Here is a 25,043-nt window from a genome sequence, read left to right as displayed (position 1 = left end):
ACATAGTTAGGGGTGAGAGAAAGAGAGAAAGGACAGAATGGGAGTCAATATAGAAATATCTTCAGGAGATATTTTATGACAACGTCTGAATCTTCTTGTATCTGGATAGAACCATGCCCAAAATATGGGACCTTTTCACCCAGTTGTGTTTTACATTTTATATTTGTTGAAGTAACAAAGAGAAACTTAGAAAAAAATGTCTATTACACTAAAGTTACTGAGATTTTATAAATAGCTTATGAACATGTATTCACATATGTGAACATGAATAATTATATGTATATAATTTATAGCAAAAAAAAAATACTATTCTTGTCTCACCAGAGCTTATCTAGTTGTTGTATTTTGCCCACAGAACAGAACTGGGGGAAAAGATTCTTAATGTGTTAAATTCAGCTTTGATCACAGCCATTTTATCCCTGATATCTGCATGGCTTGTTGACTTCCTAAAGCCAGAAGCAGGAAAATGCATTTTTCTTCATCCTCCACACAGGACAGTACAAATTTACCTGTGCACACTCACGCTGGTTTAAAAAATAACAGAAAAAGAATAACTTCAGAAATAAACATTTCGATCAGAACACTACATTGTTAGAAACGGCAATAAGGGACTGAATAATTCAAAATACTCATCTCCCTTTGCTTTATACTGTTTTATTAACAAGCGAACTCTTTTCATATTGCTGGAAACTTACCACAAAGTTACATTTTGGCCCCTGCTCTTTTATTTGAATGTGGAGAGGTGGAAAATGCATAATTCATGGTTATTATAATATATCAAAAGATATTATGAGATACATTCATGATTATATGTAGTATATCATAAGGAATATTCATCATTGTAATAAGATATATTCATGGTTATTGCTAGATATATTCACTGAGATTGATGCTTTCCATAAATAATCCAGACACTGAAGACAAGGCATCTGGGGCAACTTTTTAAGACAGCTGTCATGGCATTTCAGTACAAAGTGGAATAGGTCTGAGAGAATTAGATTGTCTCTTGAAGTGGAATGCTTTCAATAACTAATATTGGCATTAGAGTGTCAGGATCAACAGTGACTTTACGTATGCAGTTGGAGGCAAACTAGGAAGCAGAGCTTGCGGGCTGCTTGTCCCCGGGTCTTCCGCATGGCAGAAGGTGATGGCAGCTGTTGGCTCATGGCAGGGTGCACCGAGGCAACCTCAGGGCACTTGCTGAGAGTACGGAGACCCTCGAGTTCTTGTTATTACTAAGCTTTTGCAGTGGTAGCGGTAGAAGAAGAAGGTTTTCTGTATGAAACTATCCAAGGATCATTTGAAAGACATAGGTCAACATTCTTGATAGATGCAAATTAAATTCCAGTTAAGGCACACAGATTCAACATATGCATGGAGACAAAATGGTATAGCGGAAAGCAATTTTAAAATGAACGTCTGGTCCCTGCAGCAGTAAAATCCTAACACTGGGTTCTCACAACTTGCGGTGACATGTAGACTATCAGCTACCTCTGTGACTGGAGCCTCTGTGAATAGGCAATATACTGTTTTTAAGACTCAAAGTATGAAAATTTAAGAAAGATTATAGTTTTGGAAAAACTATTACTGGATGGCTTCCTGGAAGAAAGAAGTTGTGGGGAGAGAGTAACAGAAGGAATAAAAAGTCTCTTGGTTCACAGGCTGAAATCCGTAATGCTATAGGATCTTCACAACAATTTCTGTGGTCTGTTATACCGCTCAGTGGATATGTTGCTTAGTGAATATTGGTCTTGTTGCAAGGATAATGTCCTATTTGAGTCCAAAATAGCTCACACATCTCTCTTGTGTTTAGTAATAAATTGCCACCAACCATCAGGTAAAAGTTCATTTTGCAAGATTCCAGATGGTGCATTTAACACCATTTTTAAGGCTTCCTGTAACTAGCTAACGCATATAGTTAATGCAGCTATAGCTAAATTCCAGTATACTTTAATTCTTATATGTAGGGTCTCCCCTTCCTATATCCACAGGTTTTTCCCCTTCTGGCATGTTTTTCTATTTTTCAGAACCCAGAAGTTACCACTGGCAGAATTTCAGTAACAGAACTATGTCAACCTTTAAAGATGAAAAAGTCAAAATAAGTTTAAAATAAGTTTAAATTGTTGATGAAAGCAGTGTTTCGCTTTGTTCTCAGATACTCCGTAAATTCCAGCATTGTTTTTTTCTTGTGGAAGTTCATAAGGAAAGGCTTCTGCTTGTTTTGTTTCTTTAGGAAATGCCTCCAGAAATTTATTTACTTTTGAGATTGTCTTGGTAAAATGAAGGGTTGTTATGCCCTCTTTTGTCTTAGCAAATTAAGCATCACACAGAGAGCCAGATAAGGGATCATGAAATCAAGGGTAGACACAGATGATAAGCATCATGTCAGAGGAGAGACATTTTTTTGCCACTAGATACAAGCCTTTGTTTGATGCCGAACTTCGGATCACTTAGTTGGCATAGCAGGAAAGAACGACGTTTGCTAGGGATAATTTTGTCTTATTTTTCTGAAATGTATTTATTAAATAAATTCACGTTCATGAGCCAGTTGGGATGCCGTATTAGGAAATTCACAGTGCTGCCATATAAACTGTCTAGTGTTTGTTTATTTTGAATTTATATATCCTCTTTTCCAAGGAGATTTGAAGATGCTGTGCAGAAAATTTTAAATCTGTTAAACAATAAGTTGTAAAATGTGAACCCCTTCCTGGGTAGGTTAGAATCTCCAAGACCTTTTAATATACCCAGATAGAAGCACTGGCAGTTAAAAAGGAAAAAAAAAATACTTAAAATATGAGATTCTCACCTGGCTGGATGTCAAGAATGGGAGATACTTTGTAAACACCTTCATTCTTTCAGACTTGGGTGTGTTTTTATTGTGACATTTAACCTCAGATAGACAACCTGTTATAAATTGCTGAATACTCTCTCATAGGGGAATCAAGAGTCAAAGCGAGTCATGCCAGTGATTGAAATATTTTCACCAGGACTGGTGTTCAGGCAGTCTTAGAGACAACACCCAAAAGACAGAGACCCACCCAGAAATGCAAGAATTAACATCGTAGCTCTTTATAAAGGTATTAAAATCTCTGAATTCAAGTGTTTCACCCTGCAAAGTAGAGAAAAGACAACTCAGTATCTATAGCTATGAATTATCCTTGAATTTTGATAACTGTTGCGTTCTCATTCATAGACCCAATACTTGTAAACTTTCATTGTGAAATAACAGCTCAATACCCTTTCCTGGCTGTCTTTTTCTAATAATATGAAAACTCTTTGTGATATTTTACATACTGAAAACTCGGGATTTATGTGGTTAACGTTCCCACTCCTGGCTATTTAAATACTTAGAATTATGGTTTTGCACCTTCCTACCTGTGTGACCCTCAGCAAGTAGATTAATGCTAAGTTTCTTTCTCATAGTATTTTTCTGAGATTTAAATGAAAAAAGTATATATAAAATACTAGAAATAATATGTAACCCATAGAGACTGTTTTATTAGTACATACTAATACTATTGCTACTGGTGCTACTACGTAATCCAATATTTAAATATAACATTCTGTATAGCTAATACCTGGCTCTATTACTCACCTCCATTAAATAAAATATTGTAAAACAGTTTTTAAAAATATTAGAAATACATACCATTTTAATTACACTTGGAATTGGAAAATAAGTTTGATAACGTTTTGTAAGATCTTTTAAAATTCGGTTTCTTTAATTTAAAATTGTCACTGTTGCCTGGGCATGGTGGCTCATGTCTGTAATCCCAGCACTTTGGGAGACCAACACAGGTGGATCACTTGAGTTCAGGAGTTTGCGACCAGCCTGGACAACATGGCAAAACCTTTCCTTATAAAATAACAAAAAAATTATCTGGGCATGGTGGTGGTGCATATTTGTGGTCCCAGCTACTGGGGAGTCTGAGGTGGGAGGATTGCTTAAACCCAGGAGGTTGCTACGAGCTAATACTGTGCCACTGTGTTCCAGCCTGGGTAACAGAGTGAGACCCTGTCTCAAAAATAAAATAAACTGCCACTATTTGGGAATAAGAACATAATGTAATTTTTGAAGAAGGAGAAGTTGTCACTTTGAAATAAAGGAGTAATGCTTATTTTTAGGGAGGGTGGTTAATAGCTTTTCACTGATAGTTAACCTACATATATATTCAATAACTATCATCTAATATTCATATGGAAATGCTGTTTTTAAAGCAATAGGTAGTAGAAAAGGGTGAGACTATTGATGTTGTATGCCTCTAAGGACTACCTCTCAGAATAAACACCGTTACTCCTGCCCAGAAGACAGTGCTAGTTATGAGCTGGCAGCTGGTACAATCTGCCCTTGCACTATTCTTTTCCTTCGGAGAATGTTCTGAGCAGTCAGTCACTTGCAGTTCCAGACCCACAGATGCTGTGTTTCCACGGTGCAGTCGTTCCTGAAGTTCTTGACCTGACCTGCAGCACTGAGAATGCAGTGAGAATACAAAAGAAAATCTTAAAAGGCACCAGACCTTCTTGGCTTGTTGAGTCACTTGCCGGCTATGGAGGATCTGTTCATTATTTGGAGCAATACTGCTTTAGCAATATTTGAGGGAGAGAGTGGGGATTTTACCTGTCGTGGTTAATTGATTTAGCTTGTGGATCACTTGTAGTAGTTAATGAAATTTCATTTCCGTATACCCACGCTGCAGTATTGGGCTGATTTTGGCTCATGCTACGTAGGGAAAGAAGAGAACAGTTTGTCTTATCGGAAAGAAAGAAAAAATCTGAGAATGGGAAGACTGTAGAAGATGAAGCTCAGCACTGATTATTTTGAACAGAAAGAACCAGCGACTTAAAAACCACAAGTTCTGTGCTCTGTAATGTACATTATGTTAGATAAGCCTCCTGGCTAATGAGTGTTAGTCACTTTCAAAATTTTCACGGAATTATAGGTTGGATCCACAGTTTTAATTACAAGGAAGAAATTTAAGCAGATGAATAAGAAAGAACCTAAACTGTATTTTAGTTTCCTCTAAGTTAAACCTGTAAACCACTTAGCATAACTACCTTCATATCTCTGACTGTCAAATACAAAAAATTACTAATTCAACTAATTGGCAGCTTGAGGTAATAAGTAGATTAGGGATTAGCTGCAGGACCGTGTATGTGTATCTGTGTCTGTCTGTGTGTCTGTGTGTGTATGTGTCTCTGTCTGTCTGTCTGTCTCTGTCTATGTAAGGCCATGTGGTGTCTGCAAATGTCCAGTTGGCAGTAATTACAATAAATAAAAAAAAGTGTATCATTTTTTCAAACTACTTTTTTCTTAAGAACAAAGTATCTGGCAGTTACAGATTTGCTTTCTAGATAACTGTGAAGTGATAATGCCTTAGTTAGGACAAGAAATCTACAGAACATATTGGCTGCGTAGGAGACTGATTCTGTATTACTTTCACTGCCCTGACATTTGACATGATTGCTACTATCAGAAAGTTGAATTACCAGAATTCTCAGTGAGAAAGACACAACCATTGCCTTTCACTTCTTCAGAAGTATTTTCCTCACTTATTCAAGAGTTTTGCGTTGTAAATATCCACATATGCTTATAACTGGCAACTGTGTCAAAGAAAAAGAAAGAAACAAGTTCAAGAGGTATTGGTTTTAGGATCTGATTTTTGCTAGGTCTATTCAGAGTTCTCACTTCTTCACCAAAGACATAATTTTAGAGAAAGACACTTCGGAAGAGACATTGTGGCTTCACTGTCAAATAGTCTTAAATGTTTGTGACTTCTCTCATTTATCAGTGAGAAAATTTCACAAGAATGCGGCAACAGTTACCTTTTTCTACTGTGTTATTTTGCAGTGTTCCTACTGAAACATTCGTGAGAAATGATGAGGCAGGTGAATTTTGATGACGATATCTTAATGAAATAAAACCAGCTTATAAAGAGATATTTTGTTTAATTCAGAAGCTAAGTACCCTATGATGGAGTCTCGCAGAAATCTTGGTTTGGTGTTCAAATGAAAGATTATTAAGTTTTTCAGCACTGTTTTGGGATATTTTATTTCTGATTTAATTTTTCTTTATTCTTTCTGTGAGTGCATCAGACTTTAAGGATGAGACATATCCTCAAATGATGCACGGGGTACAATGAGGTTTTTGCTTAATGTTCATTAACAAAGATCATGGGCTTTATGCTGCACACAGGTCCTGATTCATATAGTCTATAGGCAGCATATTAGATACAGCAAATAAAAGGTACCCTGTAAAAAACAGTATTCAAGGCCAGATGTGATGACTCATGCCTGTAATCCCAGGACTTTGGGAGGCAGAGGTGGGCAGATCACTTGAGATCAGGAGTTCAAAACTGGCCTGGCCAACATGATAAAACCTTGTTCTCTACAAAAAATGCAAAATTTAGCCAAGTGGGGTGGTGGTTGCCTGTAATTCCAGCTACTGGAGAGGGACGAGGCAGGAGAATCAGTTGAACCTGGGAGGCAGAAGTTGCAATGAGCCAGGATTGTGCCACTGAACTCCAGTCTGGGTGACACAATGATACTCCATCTCAAAAACAAACAAACAAAACTCCAGAACCTCAAAAAATAGTGTTAATTTCACTAAACAAAATATCATTTAGTGAGGACAAATAATTCAGAGCAAGCAGTTTATAGTCCTTACATATTCGTACGTCAAATTTATTCTGTCCACAGCGCACGCAGTTTTAAATGTTAGGATTAAAGTGTTTTGGGGTGTCTTAAATAGCCAGTACATGCATTGTTTCTCCAATTAATGTTCTATGTTGCAGCAAAGACTATGAATAGATACATGTGCTTAAACAAGAGGGTATTGAAGGAGAACTGTGAATGTATTGTGCAAGAGAGTATGAAGGCCCTCCAGCACTAAAAAATATGAGTAAGGAAAAGATGTGCAGTCAATAGAAGAAACCTTGGAACAATGGATATGTTGCTCTTTCTCATATATAGTTATATATAAAATTTATAAGTTCCTATATATCTTATACATAATAAATACATTCCATATATGTCTGTGCTAAACTTTTGGTGAACATTTCTTATGGTTAATGTAAAAACTGCAAACTTGGGAAAGCTTGAGTGTTTCCTATACTTCATTGTGTCGATGGAATTCCATATTTTACCTTATGTGGATGTTAAGACGTGATGTGTTTTCTCAAAGAGGAAAGGTTTCAGAAAATGCAGCATTAGGCCGGTTGCAAAACCAAGAGAGATGCACTGTGCAATTTTTGTAGATTAGATTTTCCTAGCTTGGGGTTTCTTCCCTGTGGTGTCAGAGGCACTTTGTGTGCAGCAGGTGAGACTTTATTTTCAGGGGAACATGTTTACTTTCAGTAAAATGCAGCCACTGTAACAATCCAGTCCATCCAGAGAGAAGGGCTATAGTGTTGCTTCCCCTTTTGATACGTTGTTAGCAGTGTCGACAGTGTAGAACTGTTTAAACCTGCCAGATGCTGTGCCTTTTGATGATTCCGTTCCGTGTGCCACACATGAGCAGTAGAAAGTGTGGAAGGGGCAGTGCTTCTTAGAGTGCGGGCACTTGCATGGAGGGATTCACATTTGCTGATGAAATAGCCCCTCTGAGTTTCAGAAGCAGAAACGAGAAACTATAGTGCTTTCTTGAAGTGTTTCCATGCATCCATGAAGAGTGTATTACATTTGATACTAACATTAGTTACTGAGGCAGAAATCAGGTAGAGAGAAGAGAAATAAAGGAATAGCTCTTTTCCTGGTGCTATTTCCTCGGGATGCTGTTCTGAGTGTTTAGGGGGAAAAAAACAAAAACATGAGTTACTGATGAGGCAGCTGTCAACAGGGGAAGTGACAGATGTAATGAAAGTCTCAAGGCCTGTCCTAGAAGAGGCCCCAGCCCTGGTCATGTGAGCATTATTTACATGAAGGCGAACAGATGGATATATTTGATCTAATTCTGTGGGGTTCCTACCGTCAGTATTCTGTTTAGAGTTTTGAATCTGCACTTAAGAACACAGGTATTTCTGATGCTTTTGCAGCAGCAACTTCCAGATGTTATTTTTTTCGCAGGACTTAACGCTGTCAGAATAATGTTATAAATGGTGCTTTATTATTTAATGTAGCTGTTTCCATTGTGTTGCAATTTATTTTTGTGACATGATTATTTATTTCACTAGACACACTACAGAACAAGCAAAAGAGATAAACTAAGTTTGATACTTTATGCTGTTTGAGGAGGAGAGAGGTTAAAGAACTTAACATAAGCAACCCTTTTCTGATAGTTTGGAAAAGCACAATTTTCAGAAGCGGATGTCAACGTGCCATGCCAACAAGATGGTGAGATTGGTCCCATTGACTTAGAAACATAATGATAAAAATGGAAAATCAGCAAATCTTTGCAGTCCTGCCAATACTGATATTAATAAATAAATGCTCACCTTCTGGAATATTAAGGTCTGTCTGTAATTTATATAATCTGTGAAGATTCTTCCCACCTCCTTTTTTATTTTCCAAATAAACTACATAATCAGCCCTTAATATGTTGATATTCTTCTGTCTCTCACAGTCTTTTCAGAAGTATTTGTATATTATCTTGAAGATTCCTTTTATAGCTACAGCCTACCCATGCAAATTTTAAAAGAATTGTTGTAATAGATCTACAGAATGTAATAGTTTATTTAACTGACTTAACTCATGACCTTTCTAACTACCTCATGTTTGAGATCATAATAATGAGAAAGCCTTGGTGAAGACCACAGGCAGGTTTGTCTTGAAGTGGGTGAAGCTTAAGCCATTCTCTGGCCGTCATTGAGAAGTAGCAATGTGATCATGTGGGCATATGTTTTTGTTAGAGTTGCAAATTAGTTATTTTCACTATTTGTATTCCAACTCTGTTTCTGCCACGTGTCACCTTATAGCTATGGTGTTGAGGCGATGTGGCCATTTGAGAAATTGTGTAATGGAAAATAGATCTTGTTGTGTTAAGTGGGATATATTGATGTCATTTGCAGTCCCTTGTTATTATTGTAAGGTGACAACATGTGATGTCAGTGTATCTCACTCAACCCAATGAGATCTATTGGGCCTACATTATAGTCACTGTGGCTATGTCATTAGTAGCTGTTCCATCATGAAAATATCTCCTAGGAATAATCCTACAGCTGACTCACTTGTTACTATAACACTAACACCAGGCTTTAGGGCCAGAGGTTCTCTCTGATGTCATGTGACACTTGAAGTAGGCAGGTAGTGGAAGAGTACCTGGGTTTGAAATAAGTGAAGCCAGAAGCTAGTCTGTGGAAATTTCTTTGAAATGCTACAGCTCATAAGAAACTTGATTGCAAGTTTTGTCAAACTTGGTACAGACTGAAAATAGTACATGGCCTTACCAAACATCCAGCTGTAAAGATGGAAGAAACTTTTCTAAATTATCAATAACAACAAGAAGAACAAAATTCTATCAACTGTGTCAGATGATAGATTACCTTCTCTTATCTCTATAAAATTCTCTTTGTGAAATCGTGGTCTATGTGAAAAAACTTTGTCTTTCTTTAAATACAGTATCCCAAATCATTAAGTTTCAAGTCTTACAAATGCTGTGTCTTCCCCTAGTGAGGTCTCATTTTGCAGCAATTGAATAGGTGCAACGTATCTATAATCCGCACATTGGCTTACAACTATGATGAATAAACCATATTTTAGATATTCTTTAAATATTGAAAAGCATTTAAAAAAACGCTATGCAACTTTAAATAAAGGTTGAAATAATTCATCCTGAAGTATTCTTCTTTTTGGTGTGATTCTATTAAACACTGTCCAGTTTTCTTCACCACAAAAGAATCCCTCAATTTGATGAGACTGAGTAATACTGATCATACTGATGTCAGTGATTCTGACCCTGGGCTGCCATTGATCTTGGCACCCTGCCACTATTGATCATTTCCGCTTCAGGTAAGAACTAGAAACAACCGTGTTTGAAATGCAAGTCACTGTTAGCATTTTTCCTTCTCCTTAGTTCCAGTCCTCACTTCCATCTGTCTCTTGGATTCCTCTGTCAAGCTTGTCATAGTGCCTTGCTCAGAGCAAGTGCTCTATAAGAGTTTATTTGGTGAATTACAGTAGTTATTTTAATTAACTGCATGTTATTGTTACTTCCACCTCTACCTACCCATAAGCACAGCTACAGAGCAGAGACCACGGTGCATTCATTCTGGTAACCACAGTAATGCATTTTGTATAGCCGGTACTCACTACAAGTTGTGATGGTAGTGATGGAGGTGGTGAGACTGGTTAACCAGGTTAATGTGGTAGTTTTTTGCTCATTTAGTCTATACTTGTCACCTCACTTCCTAATTCCAGGTATTAACTATCAAACCATACTGAGTCATACTCTATTAGAACTTATATATGAACATACTATATTAGTAATGTAGAAAGTGTTGCAACTAGACTCAAATCTTTTTATTGAGTATGATTTCCTTGAATTTCTTGCTTCTGTTTTCTGTTTCTATATGCACATTTTATGTGAATAAGATGAACATTAGTGGATTTATCTACATCTCTTCATTTCTATTCTACAGCAATAGCTCCTTAGAGTAATATCTGAAGTTATAGTAATTTTCTTCATATCAGAGAGTTTCTAAGTATGTTAATGGAAGTTAGACTGGTCGCAGAGACGTCCGTGAGAACTACCTATGCTGTACCATTTAAACAATTTATTTGATCTCTCTTTAGCTTACCTGCTCATGCCTTTGGAACATTGATGTTGACCTTGTTGGAACTTTGTCTGTAATCATGATAAGTCCCTCAATAAAATCTAACAGAAAATAACATTTAAATTTCCAAGTGATTTATTAACACTTTGGATACTTTGTGATGTGCTGGTGCCCTTCTGAGCAAAGAGATACTCTTATGACACTGTAGTCACGTATTATTTCCTTGACTGCCCAATGCCTTAATGATGTCATATTTTTTAAACAAGGAAAATAACGGCAGCATAAACAGTAGATAATACTGAGCACTGCCTATTGCCTGATACAAAGAGAGGAATAATCTTTGAAAGCAGCAAGAAAGAGTAAAAATTCATCAGCCATCAAACTGCAACCCTGTTTTTAAAAGTAGCTATGTGAACTGTGCCCTGTGTCTGGGCTTCTGTTTCCTCATGTGGAAAATCAGGACCCCTGTTTCTCTACCTGACCTACTTATAATCCTCCTTTAAGACTTGCCTTAGTCATCCTTTTGTCTGGGAAGCTGTTGCTGACTCCTGGAGAAGGCGGAGCCCTTCCCTTGCACTAGGAACTTCCTGTGCATACTCCACCAAAGCCCTTACGACATTCCTCTGAAACTATTTTTATATCTCTTCCTCTTTATAGCAGGAGTCTGTCTGGAGCAGGGACCATGCCTTTGTACCACCAGTGTGGCTGGGGGAGGGGCCTGGGGAAGCAGGCAAGGAAAGTTTAGGGGAACACAAGATGAGTTGACATTCCACCTCGGAACCTAGATCCTGGCTCCAGTGCTGACTAGTCGTGTAGCCTTTGCCAAGTTACTTAATTTACCTAGGTCTTGTTTTCCCTTGTGGAATGAGGAGCATAATGGCTGCCTCATCAGTGCTATTGTCAGAATAGATTTCAATAATTTTTGCTAAGCTCCTGATAAAATGCCTGGCATAGAGAAAGCACTTAATTAATGCTTTTGTTACTATCATTAGCCAAATATCTTTTTGTTGGAATAAACCTAACATTGCATTATATAGTTTTTAAGGTACTTTTCAGATATTCGTCTATGGTCATTCCGCTCTGTTTACTAAGATACCGACATAAATACTTCCAGTCTTCTGGATTTGGATACAGGGATAAAATGGCCATCTGTTAAAAACAGTATGCTTATGTTGTCTGGGTGCGTAATTAAGAACTGTGAAGGGTCTGAGATTTTTACCCTGGTTTTAAGCTAATACATCAGCCTGCATGGTTTCATGAATGCTGACAGAAGACACTAGACCTTTGGATCACAGACAAAGGAAAGTTTAGTACTCACAAGGAGAGTAGTAGACAAGGTATTAGCATTTGTGTGGGTTTACTGAGCCCTGATTCCCACATGTTGACTGAAAGTCAGTCTGGTGATATTTATACTTCAGGGGGAGAAAACTTGAGCTTAGGGAACCCCAGGCATTTATAATGCACAGTAAGCGTGCCTGACCTTTGGCCCTAAGTGAGACATCATCCTTGTGATACTGGATGGTAAACAAACCTGCCTTTTGCTCTACAGGAAGATATTATCTCTCTCTTCTAATGCTTTCACTATAGGAATGTCCTTAAGACCATCCTGAAGTCTTTCGGGAGACTTTCAGAAGCAGGGACCATGCCTTTGTACCTAAAGGCCTTGGATGCCTTTACTCATAACAAGTACAAGTACACCAAAGGCCTTTAGATACATAACAAGGCCTTTGTATGTAAAGGCCTTCGGTGCCTTTACTCATAACAAGTACAGGAACACAAGAGATGCAGAAAGAGTGGTCTGTCAACTTGGAAATTTGTATTTTTATGCATTAGGTTTATAACTTTCATCAGATTTTTAAAAAAATTATTTATTTGAGACAGGGTCTCACTGTCACCCAGGTTGGAGTGCAGTGACGTAATCATGGCTCATTGCAACTTCCACCTCCTGAGCTCAGGTGATCCCCCTGCCTCAGACTCCCCAGTACCTGGGACCACAGATGCAAGCTGCCGTGGCTGGCCAATTTTTGTATTTTTGGTAGGGACTAGGTTTCACCATGTTGCTCAGGGTGGTCTCTAACTCTTCAGCTCAAGTGATCTGCCTGCCTTGGCCTCCCTCTTCAGATTCTTAAAGGGATATTTGAAAGAAAAAGTTTAAGTTTCTAAGTTCAAAGTCATTATTTAGATGGTTACATACCTAAGAACTTAGCAAGAAGGATGCCTCACAGAAGACATCATGAGACAGAGAACGAACTGTGGCAACGAATAGGTTACTCTAGAAGAAGAGATTATTAATTATTACACTTATTGAAAAACTTAGCACATAAAAAGAGAACCAAATTCACTTTTAAAGATTGGATATGTAGGTGGCAGGGAGGGGCTGCACACTCCCTGCTCACCCCCTCCACCGCTTTTTTTTTTTTTTTTTTGCAGTACATTGTTGCAAGGTTTTTGATGTGTACTATACATAACAGAGAAGTCAAAGGTTACTCCTTTATTCACAATTGAATTTCCATTTCCAATTCATATTATTGAAATGTATGTTTCTGATTTTCTCCATTTGCATCGTTTTATTTTTAACATTCTTATAAGAAAACTATTATAAATACCATGACAAATTATTTTATCCTTTTAGCTCAGTAATGGTGACCTCTGTCGCTTGAACCACTGTTCAATGTATCGTCAAACAGCAAAGATTAAGGCATAGGGCATTTTATGGAATTAGTGGCTATGTAAGAGCTGATAGTCTTATGCCAAACCAGTCATTAGCACCCAGAAAATGTGACACTCTGAAAGCATTATTATGTTTATGTAACAAAAGTAAGAGACAAAAACAGATGGCTTAAATAAAAATACTACTAATCCAGAGTTTCTCAACCTCAGCACTGTTGCCATTCTGGATCGGATAATTCTTTGCTGTGAGGAGCTGTCCTGGGCACTGTGCGAGGTTTAGAAGCATCCCTGGCCTCTACCCACTAGATGCCAGTAGCATCCCCCGAGTCATCGCAGTAGAAATGTTTCCATACGTTCCCAGTGTCCCTAGGGACATAATCACCTGCAGTTGTGAAACACTGTGCTAATCCCACTTTAAAAGTGAAAACAATAGTATATCAATGAATAAGAAGGCCCGTACAAAGTGTTGCATAATCCTGATAAACATTCATGGTCCCAGAAAGAAGTTAATGCTTCCATAGTTTGAGAGATTCCACAATTACCTCTTTGCCACTTCTTACTCCTGGATGTGATCTGTTATAGAGTGTGGAGGGCAGTACAGAGAACTGGACTTGGGTTCTTGCCTTTTTCCTACTGCATTGGAGTTCTGTGATTCAGGGTCTAGTCAGATTTTTTCTGAGTTTTTTCTTTGTAAGAGAGGAATCAACCCTGTCATGCCTACCATAAAGAGTTGCTGAAGATGAAATCAGATCGCTTAAGTAAAAATGACTTGAAAAGCCCAAAGAGATCTATAATTGTTAGGACAAGAAAAAGTAAAATGATTTTAAGAATTTCTTGAAAATTTTAGAGCATTCCTTGAAATAACTAGAAGAACCCTGGGGCATTGAAAAAAAAAAAAAGATTTGAGAATCACTGTTTTCGAAGATGCCCTTTAGGCCCGATGATCTCGCGCTTCTGTGTTCTTCTGGGTTGCCATGTGCTGAGTAGCCGTGACAGAAGGCACAGTTGAAGGAGTGGTGGAAAGGCTTGGCTGACAGCGGCAAGGAAGCAGCCCTCAGTGTTCAGAAAGCACAAGTACTTTGTTCATATTTCCTCTGTATCCAAGAAGTATCTGTAACTTGAGTCACTCGAGATTTTAAAAAGCAGGAAAAGTTAATATTGTAAATTTACCAAAAATGAATATAGTTGCTTTAAATAATATCTGAATTATGTGTGCTGTTAAATGTCTTTTATTTATTTTTTGGGCATTTCAAAACGGGCTTTATTTATTTATTTATTTATTTATTTAAAAAAAAAAAACGGCTTTAAATACTTACCAGGGTGCCACACAAAGGAGCTGGGGTGAGAACTTGGTACATGTGAGTGTGGGGCTGGGGTGCCCTGAGAGAGAAAAAGGGGACTCATCTGTCAGGGCAGCTGGGGTGCCTCACCTCCACCCTGGGACTAGGGAGCAGAGTAGAAGCCCTCCCCTGAGGATCCCAGGGCTAACTGGGAGCCAGCCCTCCCTTCGAGGTAGATCATCGGGGAGGGAACCGAGAAGCAGCTCCCACGGTGGCTTCCTCAGTGGTACTGCTAATAGCTGGGATAGCCTGGGGCTGGGGTGCCGTCCATAGAGGGCAGCTGGCTGGGGCCCTCCAGGAACGGGGGTGCATTTCAGAACTGCTGGGCCGTGTAGCGAGTGAGGAGGATGCCAACACCCTCAGTGAGGGCCAACAGGATGCCCCCCATCATCGCTGAGCCCATCATGGCCAATGGACCACTGCGGGCGGCCAGCACAGCCCTGGTCAATGCTCCACTGGTGATAGAGTTCCAGGGATCCTCCTTGCCCCGAAGCTGCACCAGGCCGCAGTCGATGGTGGAGAACAGGCCCCCCACGCTGCAAAGCTACCTCCAATCTGGGGGGCTTGGATCCTCACAGCGTTGGCACTACCTCTCAACCGGTGCCGAATTCCAATAGAAGCATTGCGGAAACCCTTGATGTCCTGGAAGACCCCACCACCGATGACACCCATAGTGAAGACTCCGCAATCATCCACAATTCACCAGGCCCAAGGCTCCCGAGCCTACTCCTCCATGGCGCTGGCGTCCGGCCGCGCAGTCAGACCACGCCCTCCATATATCTTTTGTTAGCGAAAAATGCCTTGTACATTTTATTTAGCTTTATTTTGGGTCAAATATGAACGTCTTTTCTTTATCTGATGCTATAACTTTTATTAAAAATGCAGAATTGCAACAAACGTGTCCCGCTTTCAAATATTTAGAGCCAACTTTTCTTGCCTGAAATGAATGTATACACCTGAACTTCGAGGGCTAGAATAATTCAGTCTCAGTTTAGAATGGGTCTTAAAGCTAGATGACCCAATATCTAGTTTAGTTCAAAAATCCTATTTCCAGAACTCTGACAGATGGTTATGAAGTCAGTCTCTGTTTGATCTTTTACCTTTCCTTGGTATGGTATATGTTGGAATAAATTTGCCAGTGAGAAAACTGAGGCATAGATGGGTTAAATGATTTATCCAAGATCACTAGGCTAAGTAACAAAGCCAGAGAGTGACCCATTCTTTCTGTATCCATAGCCCTTCCTTACACCCTAAATCATTTGGCTTCCTTAAGTTTATTCCATGGCCGGATAGCTTATTTTAAAAAATTATTTTTCATAATGCACTGAGATCTGCATCCCCGTAATCCTGCCATTAAAAACAAAAACAGGGCCAGGTGTGGTGACTCACACCTGTAATCCCAGCACTTTGGGAGGCTGAGGCAGGAAGATCACTTGAGCCTAGGGGTGTGAGGTTGCAGTGAGCTGTGATGGCATCACTGCACTAGAGCCTGGATGACACAGTGGGATCTTGTCTCTAAACAAATAAAAATTGCATATTTATGAAACGCTTGTTCTTTTATCTGGAGCATGAGACAATGTATCTAGTTTCACTCTTCAAAATGACAACCCTTCAGGTATCTGATTGTACTTAATGACTGGCCCTCCCACACTCTTAAATTTGATCTTTTTCAAACTGAATGTATCTTCTCCTCCTAATAGTACTTGATTTAGCACAATTGTCATACACACTATGCTCTGGGTCGATCTTTTCTGACTGTTGAATACCTGTCCTGTTCCCTACATATAGGATTGAAACCAGTTCTGGAACTTGTGTTTGAAATATTGCCTTACCATTGGTATTAGTGTTACCTACATTTGATTGGACACTACAATTATTAATTGCATTCCCTTTTTCTCCTTTTTAGCTACCACATCTCATTTTTTGCTTGCATTATGATTGTCAAAAATTAGAAAATCTTGTGAATTATCCTTTAAGCAAATGTTTTATTCTATACTTGATATTTTTATAGTAAGATTTTATATAAAGCAGGTTAAAGTTTCAGCTTGTAGATTAGATCCATCATTTATATTTTAGGTGTTTTCATGTTTTAAAATTTCCTCACAGATTCTAGTTCAAATTTGATAAGTATGTCTTCATCTAGCTATACGATTACTACATAATTATTCAAGTGTTTTGGATAAGGCAAAATTATAAATATTTTTGTCTTTTCCCATTATTAAGCACATATCTGTTTAAGGGAAATGTAATCTACATGTTTGATTCATCATCCCATAATTTTTCAAAATGTAATTTTGTAAGAGCCATTGAACATCAGTCATTTTTATGATGTGTTTATGTTTATTCCTAATACCGGAAGGTCATGTTTTGTTATAAATAAATGACTACATGTTAAACATGTCTTGTCTAAGACATAAACTTGGTTAACTAGTCTCTGCCGCCTACCACTGGAAAAATGTATTTTCATGCCAGATTGAGCTACCTCCTTAAAATAAACTAGGCAGATTTGCACTAATGTAGAACTTCCAGAACTGGTACAGTGCTGTTCTTCTTCCACTGGCTCATAGATGAAGACAAATCAAGTTTAAAAAGGATAGCAATAAGCAATCAACAAAAGGTATAGAATAAGAATAGATTGTTTATTGTCATGTACAATAGATTGTACATGAAAACATGAATATTATATATAAAGAACCATACTTAAGGCATTGGAAATATTGGACCAGCATACTGGGCTTCAAGCTATTGAAAGGGTTCCATACTTTATGAAGTCTTGACCTGTTAATACTTCAAGAGAGCTCAGAATAAGGGATAAATGGTAGTTCTGCCAGCAGATAATAGTCAGGGTCCAAGAAGGAAAGTCAGAAGCCACTCTGATTATTTCCCCTCCACCGCCCTTTTTTTTTTTGAGATGGAGTCTGACTCTGTTGCCCAGGCTGGAGTGCAATGGCTTGATCTCGGCTCACTGCAACCTCTGCCCCCTGGGTTCAGGTGATTCTCCTGCCTTAGCCTCTCAAGTAGCTAGGATTACAGGTGCCTGCCACCACACCCAGCTAATTTTTGTATTTTTAGTAGAGACGGGGTTTCACCATGTTGGTCAGGCTGGTCTGGAACTCCTGACCTCAGGTGATCCATCCACCTTGGCCTCCCAAAGTGCTGGGATTACAGGTGTAAGCCACCACACCTGGCCTGAGGCATTGTGCCCAGACTGATTTTTTTTCAAAAGGTGGTGTATAATATTAGAAAATTGTTGCACATTGACAATAAAAATCGCAAAAGAGCAACCTAAGCTTTAGGAACAGCAAAAAATTACTACCACCTTTATACTGGGGAGCCAGAAGGAGGATGTGGGGTTACCAAGGCCACTGGACTGCAGCTGGAATCATGTGAGCCTGCCTGGCAGGAGGTGGACCGAGTAGAGGCTGCTGCCTGAGACACCTGGCAAAGCCGGGAAAGACGAGAGAGAGAGAGAGACTCAATCAAATAGCACCGAGGTTCATAGATGTTGAAATTTAGATGTGGTTGATGAGGGTTGGTTTTACTAGTATCTCTATTTTTTTAATATGTTTGTAATTGTCTACAGTAAATGTTAAAAATGTTAGACACACACACACTCACACACACACACACACACACACACACACACATATACAACTTGTGCCTCCCACATTCTCTTTACACCTCCATCAGCTCTCCTCCCAGCAGCGGAACTCACCTGGAAGGTGACTGCTAGAGAAGCCTGAGGAACTTGACCTCCAGGGATCAGCATACATCAGGGATTAGCAGAGCAGGAGATGGGCAAAGAAAGAACATGTTTAAAGCAGAGTGGTGGCAAGACGCTTCCCCCCCAACCGCCCTGGGCAAATGAGGCAGTAGCTCCCCTCCTGCTAGTCACACAAAATCCTCACTAGAATTTCCTGTTGCTCTCTAAGATTTTCTGAATCCCCCCAAGATACCCTCTATTTAAATCTAATTTTGTGGGGTTTGACAGCCTCTGACGTGAAGCACACAGTGAGTCTTTGGACATTGCAATGTCTGCTTAACACAACCATGCTTTTTTACATACTTCTGGTTTACTTCCATTTACATGAATTATACATAGTAGAGTCCATGAGTACTTAGATATTTCAGACAAACTCTACTTTAGTTGGAATATTCATGGTTTTAGTTTGGATTACTTACCTTGCATAGAGAGTGAGCATTTGGGCAAGGAATGATTGTAATTAAAACTTTGCCTGTTATAAATTAATGGCTTTCAGCACATACTGGTTGCACATTTAGTTGATAATAAGAAAAGTCATACTCAAGTTTTTATACACACAGCTGTAAAGATTGAAAATTGAATAGGCGGGTGTTGAACAATGAGAACACATGGACACAGGGAGGGGGAGCATCACACACTGGGGTCTGTGGGGAAAACTAGGGGAGGGACAGTGTGGGGAGGGGAGTTGGGGAAGGATAACATGGGGAGAAATGCCAGATATAGGTGATGGGGAGGAAGGCAGCAAACCTCACTGACATGTGTACCTATGCAACAATCTTACATGTTCTTCACATGTACCCCCAAACCTAAAATGCAATAAAATGTATTTTAAAAAAATAAAAATATAAAATAAAATAAAAAAAGTTTGAAACAGAATGAAATAGGAGTACCCCAGCCACCTAGTTACTTGACTTAACATGTAAGATATCACTGCCATGTTGGAATGCATCTTTATACTTATTTTGTATTAAAGAGTGGGTACTTGGTTCTTAAAAAGATGGAGTTTAATATTAGCAATAGCACTTTTCCAAGTAAGGAAACTCTAAAGACTTTTCAAGGGCCTCCAGGTATGGTTGTGCAGGTGGCATATTTCCTGAATGGCCTCCACCAAGGGGCCATCTTTTTCTCACTCAGCAAAGGCTCTCTAAGTGCAAGCAACAGTCGCGGGCTCCAACACTGATAGAACCGGGGGAAAACATTGCTGAGAAAAGTTTTGCGACCTTTTCTAAAGAAGAAGTTTGACGTTTAGGATCAATATCAGGATTCTAAGAGATACCTGTGAAGGCTTTCTTGGCTCTGAGCAAGACAGAACCACTTGCTAGTTTTAGATTTCCAGGTTTGCCTATTTTCATTTAGCCAAGAATACTTTATATATTTATTTCTACAGCATTGTGGGTAAATCTTATTAATCCTTTGTGGAATAGCAAAACCTTTAATTACATTAAGATCAAGATGGGATCACAGTGTTTTTCTCTTCTCTATTGATTAAGACTGTGATATGTTCCTAGTGCACGTGCACTAATGTACTAAGGTACGTTTGTACTAATATACAAGTTAATATTTGTGTGTTTTACAGCAGCTAAAGTATTTTAATCACTTGGTCAAAGAAACTCACGTAAGCACTGAATGTAGGTGTTTAAAGCACAGTGTGATTTATTTATGCAGGGGTAAAGCTGTCTACACACGTCAGAAGAAATTTTTCAACCGGGTCAACGTGGATGGTTTTAAAGAATGGATGGCAAGTATTAGCAGGAGTGATGCTTGCAGGTGCTGCCTTCAGATGGGTTCAAGACCCAGATCTAGCACTGGCCTAATTAACTTAACCTCCCTGCGCCTCAGCGCTATAAAATGGGAGCGTCGCTAATAGTACCATCCTTTGAGGTTTTTGTGAAGATGAAATGTAATGAATCTAAGTGTAAAGCACTTAGAATAGTGCTTGGTAAATAACACTAAAAAATCTTTTAAGGCTCATTTTTGATAAAATAAACTTTTTTTGAGTTATCTTTTGTTTTCCTGTTCAAATTGGCTAACACTTTTTTTTTTTTTTCTGGTTTTTATGCCTCTTGCCTTTTGTGCCTGGCATTATTCTTGCACTGTTTTGAGGTTAGGGTTCTTATTTTTAAAATTTTGTAGATTGCTTTTTATTTCTCACTGACATATTCCTAATTTACCCCTGTTCTTTGTGTTCCTAGAGATATCCCATTTATTGATCATATATTCCTTTTATCTGAGGGAGGCACCTTAGGAAACAGGAGCCTAACAAAGTAGTATGGAACTGAGATTTGGTTATGAATCTCTGTAGCTCCTCCTAGTTTTAAAATTCTTGGAATCTCTGAAATTGAATATTCTTACAAATCTCTGAAATTGACAATCAAATTTGAGTAGGCGATGCCCTGGAAATCCCAAAGAGGAATACAGTTTTCCTCTTACCCTCTTTTTGGGATGTGTGTGTTTATTCAACATGTGTATATTTTCTCCTTTTTCCATCTGGCATCTGCTTTAGTACCAGCCTAGCTAGCTGTTCTGTGTCAAGAGTACTTTAGCCTTTTCATTATCAAAGAGAAAGAAATGAAATATTATAAAAAAGAAAATCCCTCCCCATCCCCCTCCTGCTTCACTTTTGTTTTGTTGTTTCTGAGCAAGTTTCTTGCCATTTACCTTTGCATTTGCATTGCTTATTGATTGGCAATTTTAAAATTGTTTATTGTGCTCTTTTGTTTCACTGTTCAAGAGCTAAAACAAAAGCTACCAGGCCCTGCGAGGTACACATTTGCATGCGGTGAGCGTTGCCCAAGGAAAAAGTAATTGCTAATGCATATTTATGTGGCACAAATTTGCCATTTGTTTATGCATAAAATTATCAATAGTGCAGGGCGGCCCAGCCGTAGAAAATGGTGACCTTTTTAGCTTAATAAATAGAAATCAGCTGTTATTGTGAAGAGATCAGCCATTTATTCTGTGTTGAGGGACATTGCCGGGAATATGCAGATTGGGGCTGGCAATATCATTAAATGGAAGGCCAATGACCCTTTCCGTAGAGTCTATTATACTTTATCTAATAGGGGATAAATGACTCTGGTTGGCAAATGGAATAAAGAACAACAGTTTTTTTTTTTTTTTTTTTCCTTTGGGTAATTTTATAACCGTATAGATTTTAAGCCAGTAAAACTGAACAGGAAATCTCACGCTGACCTGTTGCTAGAAATCTCTCAAGAAAAACTATCTGTTTTAAAGTTTTTTTTTTTTCCTTGTTCATTATTCTTTATTTCTATTTGTACCCATTGAAACACAAAATAAGTCGGGTGATATTCTTCTAAGCAAAAAGGTCTTTCTTTAGTTTTTAGGGTGTTTTTTTCTCTTTCCTCTCTCTCACGCGCTCTCTTTCCCCTCATACTTTAACCTTTGCAATGAAAATGAAGTTATCTTTGCATTTTTACAGGGTTGCCCTCTAGTTAGTATCATAAAAATACTAAAGGTAGAAGAAGACATTCTCAAAATTTAAAAAAAGTTACCAATGTATCATGCTTTAAAAACAAAACTAAGCTTAATACTTTCTAAGTGGTAAGAATGGCTTTTGATGAAATAAGTGGGTCCTTTGGGTTGGAGAATATTCTGCAAATAAAAAACCCTGTCATCAGCATACTTTCTCAATATGTAAAAACCAAGCAGTAGTCACCTTTTTTGATGGTTTCCCTGCTGTATCTGGTAAATGAAATGCCCTTTGTCTCCCTGGGGCCTGCCTTGGCATCCTTTAATATGGCTTGATGGCACACTATGTCTGTTTGGTTAACAGTGCTTTGGTATGTGAGTGAGCATTTCTGCCTCTTAGGAATTTTTATCCAGTTTTTTCCATCATGATAGAATGTACTATTAAATGAAAGTTGTGTTTGTTTTTAAAATGGTATTATGTAATATTTGATCCACTCAAATTTTTATATAAAATACGTAAGTTATGAAACAAATGATGAAACAGAGACCTGTAAAACCACCTCAGAACATGGCTAACATCTTTGAAGCTACCTGCGTGCTCCTCCCTGACCGTGTTTCTTAACACAGTTTCACGGCACCATGTTGCAAGTTTCCACAGTAGTGCTTTTGCAGCCACCAGTCTTTCCCTTGTGCTTCACTTTAGTATGACAGTGCATTCTGCAGCATGTCACCAGAGTGACTGAGTAACCTTTTACTGGCAGAAATGGGTCTGTCGTTCCTTTTTAAAGTAGAGGGTGTAAATAGGATTCAGACACTAGGGTACATTAGTCCGTAAAATGAATATATTTTTTATGTCATTTGTAAGGTATTGATTTTAGGTCCATTAGATTCAAAGTCCCTAGTGGGAGAAAAAAAAACAATGATTTAATGGGTAGGTTGGAAATTCCAGAAGGAAGAGCAGCAGTGATTAACCCTTTCATCCTCAACTCCCTGCCTGTGTTATATCTCCAGAAGTTGAGACAAGGACCCTGGGGGAAAGTGACAGGACTCTTATTATCTGTCTCCCAAGCAGTTTACAGAGGGTCAGAAAACAAACTGAGGGTCAGCTCAGTTATTGCTGTGTCTCTGAATGTGATGGAACAGATCACTCAGGGTTGTTAAGAGTTGCCAAAATCATCTTTTCAGATGGGAGTTTTTAAGTTGATGAATTCATTTTGTTTTTACAAAACTCAGAGCATATTTATTTATTTAGAGAGTCTTAGCAACTTCAGATACTGTTTAGGGAGCTTACAGGATATGAAGGAATTAAGCTGAAGTTTTCTTTGCTTTTTTTTTTTTTTTTTTTTTTTAAGGAATTTTTTTTCTCTAAACTCTAAGGGAAGTTCATTGTGGTATCATGCCAGTTACAGTGTTTCTCAGGCAAGTTTTAAGTGATATTAGCAATATTGGCGATCTTAGTAATTTTTAAAGTAGGTTGTTTCCTGTACTATAAATACATAGAAAATTATTGGTTTATACAACCTCTTTCCTGATAAAAGAATATCTGAACTATCATTTCACTGCTATGTAATTAAATTTGGGTACAGAGTACTTATAATAATTCTAGTCAATTTCACACACCTAATGTTACTACCACCTAAAAAGAATTTTCTCTCAGGCTGCCTTGCCAGCTACATCTTATTCTGGTATCTGAAAAAACTAATTATAATATAGGTATAAAGTGTTTTTTTATTAAATTTCAATTATATTTCCAATCTTTTGCCATAGCGATATGTTATCATTGAAGAACTGCAGTTGGGTTACCTCAAAACTTGACCAGACGTAAAGATAATGGTATCAACAGATATTTTTAGAACTTTATGTTTTAATTCAAGTTTTTCATATTCTATAATAAAAATATAAAAATACAAGCTCCCTCTTGTGGGTAAAATTACTACCTGTGAATTTCTGTGTCACCCAAATATATGATATGACAGAATTTCACTGTTTCACTTAGTAAACAAAATTGTGGTAGTCTCTTTACGTTTGGACAGATCAGACAATTCAGTGAATTGGAAAAAAAAATGGAGTTTGTGGTATTTTTTCTAAGTACAATATTTTATGGAAATACGTTTTTAAAAATTCACTGACTAAATATAGACAGCCTTTAGTTCAGCATCATACTTTCCCATGTTAAAAGTTCTTGTCATTGTTTTGGTTAGTTTTTGTTTTTTTTTTTTTTTGAGATGGGGTCTCATTTTGTTGCCCTGACTGAAGTGCAGTGATGCATCCACAGCTCACTGCAGTCTCAACCTCCTGGGCTCAACTGATCCTCTCACCTCAGTCTCCGAAGTAGCTGGGCCTGCAGATGCATGCCATCATGCTTAGCTAATTTTTAAATTTTTTGTAGAGCTGGGATCTCAATGTTGTCCACGCTAGTCTTGAACTCCTAGGTTCAAGTACTACTTTTGCCCCAGCCTCCCAAAGTGCTGGGATTACGAGAGTGAGTCATCACACCCAGCCTGATGTTCAAAGTTTTTAATGATAATTCTCATTGTGGAATATTCTTCAGTGAAGTAATGAGTAAACTAATAAAGTAATGTGGATTCTTCTTTTTGTCAACATTGCGGCATTTGAATTTCTGTGCTTGTTAACGAAAGTTCTGATTTTGGAATGGTTTAAAATGCTTCTATACCAGGTATGCTCCAGGAAGATACAGTATGGTAATAAAACTGTTCAAAGACTGTAAACCTTGTGATCAAAACCAAACAATCGGTGATGGTGTAAAAATGAACGCTAAGACATTATTCAATTGTCATTGAATTGGACTGTTAGTGGAGGGACTGAGCGAGAAGCAAGGCTGTGGCTCCTGCCGCGCACAGGTTCCTTGCTTTCATAAGTCTGATTCTTGGGAATCTCAACAGATTGTCTCTGCCAATTTTTTTTCCAGCCTAGAGAAATTGGAAACAAAGCCGGAATTTTATTTACTCATGATAGTGGCAAGAGTACTTTCTGAAGTTGAGCTGAGCGGGGCAATCAGAGAAATACATAGCAGGGATGAAATGAAATGAAAAATAGCTGAACATTTAACAACTGTGTGGCCCATTGCTGTTATATTTAAACGTGCTCAACGAGGATACTTAAGAGGACACCTGA

The 25,043-nt window shown here is 38.3% G+C and overlaps 1 protein-coding gene and 1 pseudogene across 10 annotated transcripts in view; one reads left to right on the top strand and one right to left on the bottom strand.

Annotated features, from left to right (window-relative positions):
• The window catches only part of SOX5 (SRY-box transcription factor 5), a 1,015,292-nt gene that overhangs the window by 258,075 nt on the left and 732,174 nt on the right, over positions 1–25,043 (top strand). The gene's annotated exons all lie outside the window — the stretch shown is intronic.
• Positions 14,937–15,451, bottom strand: LOC101045150 (mitochondrial import inner membrane translocase subunit Tim17-B pseudogene; annotated as a pseudogene).

The sequence above is a fragment of the Saimiri boliviensis genome, chromosome 7, assembly GCF_048565385.1.
Source record: "Saimiri boliviensis isolate mSaiBol1 chromosome 7, mSaiBol1.pri, whole genome shotgun sequence".
NCBI lineage: Eukaryota > Metazoa > Chordata > Mammalia > Primates > Cebidae > Saimiri > Saimiri boliviensis.
Note: the sequence above shows the minus strand (reverse complement) of the source record. Positions and strands in the feature narration are given on the sequence as shown.